At 39.1% G+C, this 11,998-nt stretch overlaps 1 pseudogene; it reads left to right on the forward strand.

Annotated features, from left to right (window-relative positions):
* The first annotated feature begins 1,018 nt into the window (after nucleotides 1-1,018).
* On the forward strand, nucleotides 1,019-2,622 carry LOC143690723 (importin subunit alpha-1 pseudogene; annotated as a pseudogene).
* The last annotated feature ends 9,376 nt before the right edge of the window (nucleotides 2,623-11,998 follow it).

An 11,998-nucleotide genomic window follows, 5' to 3' on the forward strand; every position in this document is an offset into this window, starting at 1 on the left:
CTACTCAACTTTACTTTTATAGTACAAAAGCAGACATACATAATAAATGAACAAAGAGAGTAGCTGTGTTCCAATAAAACTTTATTTACAAAAACAGGTAGCAAGCCAAATTTGGCTTGAGGACTCTAGTTGGCTGATCCCGATTTTATCTGCAGGTAATTCCCAGAAATTCTGTTACATTTTTGTTAAGTCTATATTTCTTGCACTGGAAACTTAAACCCAAAAGATCTAAAACCAAGCCCAGAATCTCTCTCTAAACCAGGGGTCCATACTGCCAAATATATTTCTCTTATTGGTCCTTCCATCTTTGTTCTCCAAAATGCATGGTTCTTCATTCTCCAATTCTTCTAATCAGTTTATAGTGCTCTAATTGCTCCTTTCATGATATATTTCACATCTGTCTTTTTCTACTACATTTTCTGCATCACTTTTTCAAATATCATTTCCACTTTACTTCCTCAAAAGCTCAATTCCAGGTGAGGTAGGCAATTTGCTTTGTCTTTTATGCAAATTTTATCTTTTCCATTTCTCCACCCTGCACTTTAGCTTATGCTATTTCTCTGTCTAGAACCGCATTATCCAATACAGTAAACATTAGTCAGACAGCTCCTTAGTCACATTAGCCACAATCCATATACTTCATAGCCATATGGGACTAGTAGCTGTGGTCTGGGAGAGCTATAAAGAAGAATTTCTAACATCATAGAAAGTTCTGTTCTCTCCACAGTGCCTCACATGTGCACCCTATACAGTCCTCACCACATAGCTCAATCAATTCCCCTACTAACCCATGTCTTTTTGCAACAACAATGTATCTCTATTAGTGCTAGCATTTTCCTTCTATCAGCTTTATGAAACTTACTACTTTCTATCTTTGAATATAGTGACTTAAAAATATGTCAAGCTTGAAGTCTTTGGGCTGAGCCATGGTGGACGTTTCGAGTGCAGTGAGCCCTGTTTATCTCCTGCTGTGCAAGCCCGAGCCTACTCCTGAGCTTCTTCCCTTTGTCTCACAACTATGTCCACCAATGACAATGCTAATTCACCAGCTGCCCGCTTTAACAGATTCAAGAACAAGGGGAAAGAGAGTACAGAAATGAGGTGGTGGTGTATATGAGGTGGCTAATATGAAGCTGCAGATGACCAGATGCTGAAAAGGAAAAGTCAGCTCTTTTCCTGATAATGCTACTTCTCCACTGCAGGAAAACCATAATAACCAGGGTGTTGTAAATCGGTCTGTTGATGACATTGTCAAAGGCATAAATAGCAACAATTTGGAAAGCCAGCTTCAAGCCTCTCAAGCTGCTAGGAAACTGCTTTCTAGGGAAAAACAGCCCCGAATAGACAACGTAATCTGGGATGGTCTGATTCCAAAATTGTGTCCTTCTTGGACAGAACTGATTGTTCTGATTTGAATCTGCTTGGGCACTCACTTACATTGCTTTTGGGACATCAGAACAGACCAAGGCTGTGGTAGATGGAGGTGCATTCATTTCTGTGTTGGCGTCTCCCCACACTCACATTGGTGAACAAACTGTATGGGCTCTAGGAAACTTTGACATGATGGCTTATTTTTTCCAGACTTGGTTATCAATTACAGTTCAGTCTATCCTCTGTTGGCTCTACTTGCAGCTCTTGATATGTCATCTTTAGCATGTGGTTACTTTCATAATCTTACCTAGACACTTTCCAACTTTTGTCGAAACAAGAATTCTGTACCCACATTAGATGCTGTTGAGCAATTTCTTCCTACTTTAGTGTGTCTCCTGCATCATGATGATCCAGCAGTATTAGCGGATACCTGCTGGGCCATTTCCTATCTTACTGATGATCCAAATAAACAGATCGGAATGGTTATGAAAACTGGAGTTGTGCCCCAGCTTGTAAAGCTTCTAGGGGCTACTAAATTGCCAGTTGTGACTCCTTCATTAAGAGCCATAGGAAATATTATCACTGGGACAGAGGAACAGACTCAGATTGTAATAGATGCAGGAGCACTTGCCATCTTTCTCAACCTGCTAACTAACCCCAAAACTAATATTCAAAAGGAAGCTATGTCAAACATGGGCAATGTCAAACATCACAGCTGGCCACCAGGACCGGATACAGCAAGTGGTGAACCAATGGATTAGTCCCATTCTTCTTTAGCATTCTTTCTAAGGCAGACTTTAAAACACAAAAGGAAGCAGTATGAACTGTGACCAACTATACAAATGGTGGAATAGTTGGAAAGATCGTATACCATGTCCATTGTGGTATAATAGAACCATTGATGAACTTTTTACCTGTGAAAGATACCAAAATTATTCTGGTTATTCTGGATGCCATTTCAAATATCTTTCAGGCTGCTCAAAAATTAGGTGAAACTGAGAAACCTAATATAATGATTGAAAAATGTGGAGTCTTGGGCAAAATCGAAGCTCCACAAAACCATGAAAATGAGTTTTCATTAAGCTTGATTGAGAAATATTTCTCTGAAGAAGAAGAAGAAGATTAGAATGTTGTTCCAGAAACTACCTGTAAAGCTATACCTTCCAGGTTCAGGATGGTGCACCGGAGACTTTTAACTTTTGCATTGTACAGCTGGGGTTTAAAGTTGTTTGTGCACTATGCCTGGTATAAGTGTGTCTTGTTGTTTCTCTATTAAGAATTTTTTAAAAATATGATTTGCTATGTACCACTTTTTACAACAAAGCTATGCTTGATCAGTTCCAAATTGTACATAATACTCTATGAAGCCTCTCCTCTCAATGTGTTTCTTATTTCTCTACGGAATTTCTTATCTTGTAGTGTCCTACAAATAAAGATTAAATTCCACATTTTTTCTTCATCATGAACAAAATATATGTTGGGCTCTGTGTTGACTATTATTCCTATTTATTTTATTCTTTTGTTTCCTCGTTACTAATTAATCCAACACCATATGCATAGTAGGTGTTCAAAAAAGTGTTTGCTCTTAAGCCCCATTGAAACATCCACTAGAGCTTTGTATATATGGAATTATTCCTATAACAACAGGTAATAACTTTGCTTCATAAATTTACCAGCTAGAATTAGCATAAAATTTGGGACATAGGAACCATGTTTATAAAATGATATATTTTAAAAAGCCTAATGTTATAGCAACATGAGTTCCACAAATTGTGATTGATTTCCTTCAGCTTGGGGAGGCAAAAAAGCATAATGAAAACATGATGGATGTGAGAACCTGACTACCTTCTATTAAAATCTGAGTCTGTCAATTACTAACTCGGCTTAGCCAAGTTGCTTAATTTCTGAGACTCGGGGAGATGGTATTAGCCACCTGGATTAGTTGAAACTCTTTGATAGCAAATGACAGAAATAGAAATCAAACTAGCTTTTTCAAAAAAAATGTATTAATAGACTGACATAACTGAAAAAGTCCAGTGTCTTCCATGTGACTGGATCCAATGCTCAAATAGGGTTATAGTTTCATTCACAGGCAAGCCTTTGCTACACCACAGAAGGAGGGCCACCAGCAGCTGCAGGTTCATATGGACAACTGAGGATCCAAGAGGAAGAGAGGATCATTCCCTTTAGTGCCAGCAGACATCTCAAGGAGTAGTCTTATTGGCCTGTCCTTGGTCAGGAACATCCTTGAACCAACTGTTACTAGGAGATGAGGTGGCCAGATATGCTGGGGCCAAATGACCAACTCAAGGCCTTGGGCAGGGAGAGCTGTCAGCTCTCTTTGAACTATATGGATGGTGAAGGATTGCCATGGAATGGAGGGTAGGTGGTTCTCCAAAGAAAGGAACACTAGACCAACCAAAAAAAAGGTTATGTCCTCTAATTTAAGTCTGTCACATTGTACAAGTCCAGAAGACACTATTCTTATTGGATTCTATGTGAATGGTGCTCTCTGGAGTTGGATAGCACATAGGATCTGTCTCCCCTCTAGGTTAGCAGTGATGATTAAATGGTAAAATATAAATTGACAAGTAATCAATAGATACAAAAAAACATCTTCTCTTCTTTTTATTCTTTTGCACCTTTCTTTCTCCCACATAAACTGAGAAGAAGCATGCCATAAAATGCTGAATAAGATCTCGTTAAACCATTCCATATCGAATAGCACCTTCTCTGAAGTGACAGAAAGAAATTACATTTTTTCTAATATTCTTACCTCAAATAGACATTCTGCAGGGAACACAGAGGGTCGTGATTCTAATAAGATTAAATAATTTACAGATGATCCTCTATTTTATTATTAGTATCTCCAGAAATGCCAAATTAATCCAAAGTTGCTTAGTAAACATCTTATTTTTCAAATATTATGGTAGGTATAACTCTGGCTTCCACTTAAATTTACTTCAGCCAGAGAAGCTTCTTCTATGTGAGTTTAACATAAAGAATGCCTTTTATCAGCTAATATGGAAACATTCGAACTTAGAGATATTGGGATAATTTTTTTTCTTTTACATAACCAAGTCCAGGGGTAGGGAGCTCTGGGACTGGTATGATAGCTCCATGATATCATTTAGATACTCAGATTACTTCTGGCATTCTGTTCCCACATCTTTAGAGTATGGCCATCATCTTCACCTTCTCAAGAAGACTGCCAGAGCTCCAACCATCCCATCCACAGTGCAGGTAGGCTAGAAGGGAAAGGCCAAAAAGGCACATGCCAGCTAATTTAGTTCTTCTTTGAAGAACTTTCATGGATACCCAAAGTTCAGACTAATTTTGGTTAGATTTGTGTCACATAACTACCCTTACTTAAAAAGAAAGCAGGAAGTCTAGCTTTTATTTTTTTTTTCCTTGCAGGAAATCTAGTTTTTATTTTTCTCAAGCTGGGTACATTGCTGTCCCCAGGAAACATCGGGATTCCATTAATAAGAAAGGGACTATCAGAAGTTGGCAAATAGAAGTTTCTGTCACGTATAAATTAGCATTACACCTAAGATTTTATTGAATAAAAGATTCTAGTCCTTAATGAAAAAACAAATCTGAAAACTATTGATGTAAATGAACCCTAGAAGAGAACGCCCGTCTGTGTTTAATTTAATTGTATCGCGCTCAAAGAAGACAGTGTGGTTGTGACATTCACACCTTTGATTGAGAAGCACTAACCCCAACCCTGCTCAAAAAAGGCATTTGGGATAATCAACAATAGTGATGGTACTCTGTACCACTTCCTTAAAACGCCTTTGAAAACTGAATTAGCAGACTCAGTTCCCCATTTAGGATTGCCTCATGGCCTCTCTGCACACATCTAGACTAAGAAGATGGTTGAAAACACAGCCGAATAGAAATTGAGTGAGGTGTGTGTCTTCACATCTTGGACCTGCTCCTAAACCCAGGTTGTCTTCTGGGGCACCAGGCAGGGCACACTCTCTGCCCCGGCCAGGGCACGGTGATTTATTCCCCTCCATAACCACAGGGACAGTGGTTAGGGCAGCAAGGGAAATGGCTCAGTGTGGTGGGGAACCAAAGTGAACCCTTGGAAAACCCCCACATGTTTAAATGGTACAATGTGGGTTTTCTGCTTAACCTACCAGCTGATCTCTCTCTTACATCAGCTTGCTGAGAAGAGGGGAGAGAATCATTTTTTACAAAAATCATGCTGGGCTTTGATTGTTGCAGTGGCTCAAATGGAGGGCTTCTTGTGTGGCCTCCTTCCTTCTCTGTCTGCTTATAGCCTGCTTGTTCTTCAAGAGCCAGTTTAAGTCCGATCTTCAAGACATTTACCAGATTGCCAAAGGCCACGGCAGTCTCTCCTTCTAAAATGTGGCTCCACTCATTGATGGCAAGATCATGTATTTGGCATTCACCACACATTGCTTTGTTGTGTTGGTTGTCTTTTTCTGTTTGTGTCTCCTGCTTCTCTAGTTGAATTTAAGGCCTTTACAAGGTCTAGGGTGACCATAAAATTTATTATACATTTGGGACACTTTTCGGAGTGAAAGGAGATGTTATTAATAATTACATCAGGATACCTGGAATCAACCTGGACTGTCTCAGGCAAATTATGACCTGTGGTCATTCTATTACTGTCAGAGGCCATTGTCCATGGCTTCTCTTTCCCATCACCCACAGGGCCTAGTGTAATTCACATGCAAACAGGCATTAATCTTTTAAAAATAAATACCTTAGCAGGGCAGCAAACAATTTCACCCACAACAGCTGTGAAGTAGGCGGAAGATGGAAACAGGTCCCTACAGGCTCAAGATTTAATAGTTCAATATAGGAAATGACTATAAGGTAGAAGGCTTTAAATAATCAGATAAAGACTTTTCACAGTAGAACCCAGCCTAGTATTTGTATTTTTATCACCCAAACCCATGAGATCCAAATAGCCACTCTCACCACAAAAATGTGGAGGGGAGTTTTTCAATGAGCATTTTTGTAGAATGCGTCCTAGTTTCAGAATCATCACATTTCCTGATCATTACGCCAACATCTGCACTATTCTGTGCACAAGGAAATAAGAATAGAGCAAGATAAAAAATATAGAATCACAGGCAAGGCGTTGTGAATTCTCTGCAGTTAGCACTCCTTCCTGATATGATGTTTCAAATTGTCTGGTTACAGTCTGTAGGGGACTAAAATCCAGGTGATGAGCTGGAATAAGACTGCTCTGTCTAGGATGAACTGGGGACACAAAGGATTGTAAAGATTAAATTAGGTCTCTGGGGCAGGACTGCCCAAGTTTACATTGACATTCTGCCATTTATTAGCCATGTGTCTGTGTGTTCTAGTTTGCTAGCTGCCAGAATGCAATATACCAGAAACAGAATGGCTTTTAAAAAGGAGAATTTAATAAATTGCTAGTTTACAGTTCTAAGGCCAAGAAGGTGTCCCAATTACAACTCTACAGAAATGTCCAATCAAAGGCATCCAGGTAAAGATACCTTGGTTCAACAAGGCCGATGAAGTTCAGGGTTTCTCTCTCATCTGGAAGGGCACATGGCGGACACAGCTTCATCTGCTAGCTTCTTCTCCTGGCTTCCTGTTTCATGAAGCTCCCTGGAAGGCATTTTTCTTCATCTCCAAAGGTGACTGGCTCATGGACTCTCTGTTTCGTGGTGCTGCAGCATTCTCTGCTCTCTCTGAATCTCCTTCATTCTCCAAAATGTTTCCTCTTTTATAAGACTCCATAACTTATCAAGACCCACCCAAATGGGTGGAGACCTGTCATCACCTAATCCAGTTTAACAACCACTCTTGATTAAATCACATCTCCAGGGAGATGATCTGATTACAGTTTCAAACATACAGTATGGAATAGGAATTATTCTCCCTTTATGAAATGGGATTTAGATTAAAGCATGGCTTTTCTATGGTCCATACATCCTTTCAAACCAGCACACTGAAATGGAGAGAATACATCCAATCACACAGGGTTGCTGTGATGAGTAAATGAATAAAGTGTCCAGAAGAGTTCCAGCCATTTGGCAAGCATTCAGCAAACATTAGCCATTATAATTCATTGTCATTGTCATCATTATTTCATGGAAAATGGAGGCAAATATTCTTTAATAAAAATTCTTTGATAAGATTTTTGCAGCTTATATCTCTACATTATTTGTAGAGTGGCAGAAACAGATGGATAAAAAACATTTCTATAGCAGAGATGGCTACTAGCTAGATGAATGGATGAAGGGTTGGAACCATAACTGGAAATAGGACTATTAGTTTGCATTTGGTTGCTGGCTGCAGAAGGTCTAATTCGTACTGACTTCAACAATAAGCATATTTATGAACCCATGTAATGGGAATGCTGAGACATAGTGGGTTTAGGCTGCACACTTCCGGGAGATTTCCCTGACCCTGCCTTTTTCTATGTGCTGGTGTCATCCTCAAACTGGTACATGCCACCATTTCAGTGGCATTCAATGTAAAGACTTTATGCCGTCCAGAGGAAAAGTTGGGACCTTCTCTCCCCCTGTCTCTTAGGATAAGGGAAGTTTCCAGAAGTCCCCCAGCTAACTTCCTCTCATGTTTCATTGGCCAGAATTGGTCTCATGACTGTTTCCTCCCAGACATTGACCAAAGGAAGGAGATTAGGTAATTGGCTTGGACATGGAACCTCCTGGAGTTGGTGTGGGGTTAGCTTTTCTTGAGTTCTGAATACAATGAATCTTTTCAAAGGTTGTTGAAGAGACAGATTTGATTTTTCATCAAGATCCTCTGCCCAGAGTGATGGACCAAATTACAATCCTCAATGGAGAATGACCACTGAAGCGTGGGTTTTCCATACTGGTATTTATTTTGTGTCTGTCCCAATATTTTTGATAACTTTCAGCCTTGCCTCCGAAAATTTCAGGGTGATATTTTCTTCTTTCATTGGCCCCAAATAAATACATCTTTCTAGCTAAACTCCCAAAGCATTTCCTTTATGTAACTTAAAAATAACAATTGGAAAATTCTGCTTTGTTTTACATATGTTTTCTTATCTTACATCCCTCTTGGGCCTCATCAGATTGTAATCCCCTTGAGGACAGGATCTGAGTTGTCCTTGATTTTTATTTACTCTCACTAGGCTGACCATGTAATTTTTGAGAGTGAGAGGGGAGGGGGTTCTAAGCAGACAGGACACTAGGGTGACTGGCATAAATTAGGCCTGTTCTGGGCAAACCATGTTGTATGCCCTTCTCCCCCACGTAACACCTACGTAGTGTCTTGCACATTTTAGGCACAATATGAATATTGATTGACGCAAACTTGTGGCTTTCTACTGAGAGCATTTACAGTTTAATGTAAAGCCCCAATTTCATTGCTTTGTCTACAACTGATTGTCCTTAGTAACTCATTGTAAGATAAATTGCGGGTCAGGTCCAAAACTAAAGACAGTCTTCATTCCTAGTCTTTATCAGAAGACTCTGAGTCTACCAATAGATGCCATACTATCCCCCCAATCCCTAAGATTCAAATAGTCCCCTACAGACATCTGGGACCATGAAATTCCTTTTAGAGCACTTCAGACTAAGAATTATAACTTATATGCATGATACATTAAGAGAAAGTTGACAACATTAGCATAACAGTATCAGCAACCAGACTGAAAATATGGTTTCTGCAAAGATTTATCCCAGTACGTGCTGGAGTTTAGACATTGATGTAGAAAAAACTCGGGATTTGGAGTGAGAAAAACTGAGTCGAATCCCCATCTCTGTAATTTCTTCTCTTCAAATAAAATTTCATCTGAAAATCAGGGACAATCATAACACCTGCCTCTGCAGAGCTCTGAGGAGAATTGGATGAGATAATGCACACAGAAGTGTCATAAACTTTCAAAACTTGGTATGGAAACATCTCCTTCCCATTCTGCATTTGAATCAATTCTCTTCATTCTGTCTCTCTCCAGTAGCCTAAGGCTGTGTAACAAGAGCACAAAACGTACAACTTATAAGCTTCAAAGACCTCATCAAAACAACTGGTCGTTATATGATCCCTGATAACAGTTGGACAGGCTTTTTCCCTAAATTAAATGAAGTGTTTTTTGGCAGCTTGCATGTGTAGCTTAAAGTAGAGCAAGAGAAGTGAGTTATTTTCCTTAGAGAGAGTGTAATTTTAACAGAAGTTCAACTTACACATTTTTAGATCCGTACTTTGAATGTCTCTGTTAACTGCAAAATGAATATAATTAGTTATGAGATATCTTGCCCTTGGCTACGGTATGCATTAAGCCACTGCGTAGTATCAGTCACAACCTATTCATGCGCTGTGGTATATTTTAGGACTTCCTGTGCCTCTTGAAGCAAATATTGTACATCGTTTCAGAAGCTAACAGTTGTTCCTTCGGGAGAGATAGGAGTGGGTACAAAACATCCATGCTCTTTAAGCAGTGTAGTCAGAAAGATAAACTCCTCATGGGCAGATGCTATGGCTTTTTGCATATGAGGCCCTACCATGTGAACGAAGTCTGGCACAGTGAAGTAAATGTGTGTGGAGCAAATAGCAGAAGGGATAGATGTCTGATGAAATAGTTCAGTGGTATAGCAGACAGGAGATGACCATTTTGGAGGATGTTAGATATTTGACCTCCAACCTCCATTTCCCCCCACCATTTCTCCACCAGAAATGATCACTGTGGAAGAGCTGTGATTCTCGAGTGTCCATAGTGCAGTTGCTAATGGAAATCCCATTCCTGGTACCGCCTCATTTGGTGATCATTGTTCTAATGTATAAATATGGAGCCCTGAAGGGCTGCTACAGGGAGGATGAGCCTGTGGCTCAGAGTCAGTGTCCATGGGGAGCTGTTTCTTAATAACTCAGATTATCAAGTATGTCATACATTAGAAACCAGAAAAAGTAGGGTTTCATCTCAGGTGGTTTTTCTGAGTTCCTCTGCTACCTACCAGACCTAATTTAAAGAAGAGAGAAGAGCACGGTATATGCAATAATAGTTCTTCAGTTTGTGAAACCTAACACAGGAAATGCTATGTCTGTTTCTAGAGTTTGGTAGACTTTCACAGTCAAGAGACAACATATGTAGCTTGGAAGCTATTTAGATACAGGCCTCTAATGCAATTAGTCTAGAACCATCCTGTAGGCAGATATGGGCTTTACCATTTTTATCTCACACTTTAAATTCCTCCAAAGCACATATTGCATGCAATGAGTACACATTGGATAGTTAGCTAATTATAAAGGTTAAAAGAAGGGAAATGACTGATTTAACTTGCAGCCTTTTAACCAATAAAAGAGTAAGTTAAAAAAAAAAAAGTTGCAGAGCAGGCCGTGGTGGCTCATCAGGCAGAGTTCTCGCCAGCCATACCAGAGACCCGGGTTCGGTTCCCAGTGCCTGCTCATGCAAAAAAAAAGGAGCAAAAACTTCAGTTAATTATACCTCTTCATTGACTGAGTCAAAAAACATATGCCAAGTACCATATCAGACCCTGAAGGGGGTATAAAAAGTGTGAACAAGGTACAGCTCCCTGTCTCTAAAAAACTCATACATCTGTATCTAACTGGAAACTCAAACAAAAGAACATATCAACTGAAAAAAATTATACAAATATATTATATTCATTATTACTGGACATTATACTACCATGTTTCAACATTGTTGTAAGGAAGCTATTTGGTATATTGGTCTATAAAGAAACTGTTTGGCATTATAGACATGGGACAATAATTGTGTTCCCAGACTATCCACACCTAAGTAGTTCAAGAAAGATCATTTATCCAATTTCAGTTGTTTTAATCTAATAGGCACTTAGGTGATTGAATGATATTTTTTTCAGGTTTTCATGGTAGTTTGTAGATACAGCCTTTAAAGCCCAATTACATCTTCTCCAATCCAGCCCAAACTGATTATATAGTGTGTATGTATGCATATATATATATATATATATATATATATATACAGGTATGCATATGTATATAATTACTCATGTATATCTAAAACTTAAAATGTACCACCTTTGTTCTCTCATTGTTAACCTGAGCACAGATCTACTGGTGAAACTTTTCACCCAGACCACCATAGTCAGCTGCCTTTAGAAGTGTGCTACTGAGTCTTTGCCTGCAGACAAGAAGAGAAATATTTGAAGTGTAATAGCAACGAAAATGCTTAGATATTCATCACACACATGATGATTACATCATAGTATCTCTTCTTGCTTTACATGTTTTTTCCCCAAAGAAATGATCTTGTCTTTTGGAATGTGTGAAAGTAAAATGACTAGGTTATGATAGACAATATTAAAAATTATAAGCACAATGCAGAAACATAATAGTGAAGTTACAAACTGAGAAGAATCAATCAAGGGCAGAAAAGTGCAAGGTTTGAGAATAAATTTTGCATAAGACCAATAGGCAATCATTTTGAGAAGGTGAGGAGAGGTCATAAAATAAAAAATAACTGCTCAGTAGAGACTGGGTAGTGTTGCACTTAACAGGATGGATTCTGTCCCCACTCCCAAGTTCGAGTCCGGAATCTCCCATATACAATTTATGTGACTTTGAACCCGAACTTAAACTCACTAAGTCTCATTTTTGCCCCTTTGCAAAGGGGGAAAAATGGTCC

Source organism: Tamandua tetradactyla, chromosome 7 (genome assembly GCF_023851605.1).
Source record: "Tamandua tetradactyla isolate mTamTet1 chromosome 7, mTamTet1.pri, whole genome shotgun sequence".
In the NCBI taxonomy this organism is placed as follows: Eukaryota; Metazoa; Chordata; class Mammalia; order Pilosa; family Myrmecophagidae; genus Tamandua; species Tamandua tetradactyla.